Below are 380 nucleotides of genomic sequence, written 5' to 3' on the forward strand. Positions count from 1 at the left end.
AATAATAATAATAATAAAAACACCTTATCAAGGCATTTAGTAAAAACACTGGTTTTAAGGAATGACTAATAAATTTCAAAAAATAAAATTAATTCTTCTCTATCTCTCCCTCACTTATGACTTTATTAATGAATGGGGACCTTTCAATCACGACTCAAATGAAAGAGAAATCAGAGTCAGATAATGAATTTTCAGGAGAAGCATTCAGCTGTACCAGGAGTGGAGCTTTAACACGACCCCAGTCCCCACACAAGGCATTCTTCTCCTCCGACACAGAGCCTAAGAGGGCGGTGGGAGCTGCTTCTACCTTTTTGGGGAATGATAGAACAAGAGGAAATCACTGCTAAACGCTGCCGGGAGGAATCTCCACACATATTTTT

This window comes from Athene cunicularia (assembly GCF_003259725.1).
Source record: "Athene cunicularia isolate RWA chromosome 24 unlocalized genomic scaffold, athCun1 chr24_part1, whole genome shotgun sequence".
Lineage (NCBI taxonomy): Eukaryota > Metazoa > Chordata > Aves > Strigiformes > Strigidae > Athene > Athene cunicularia.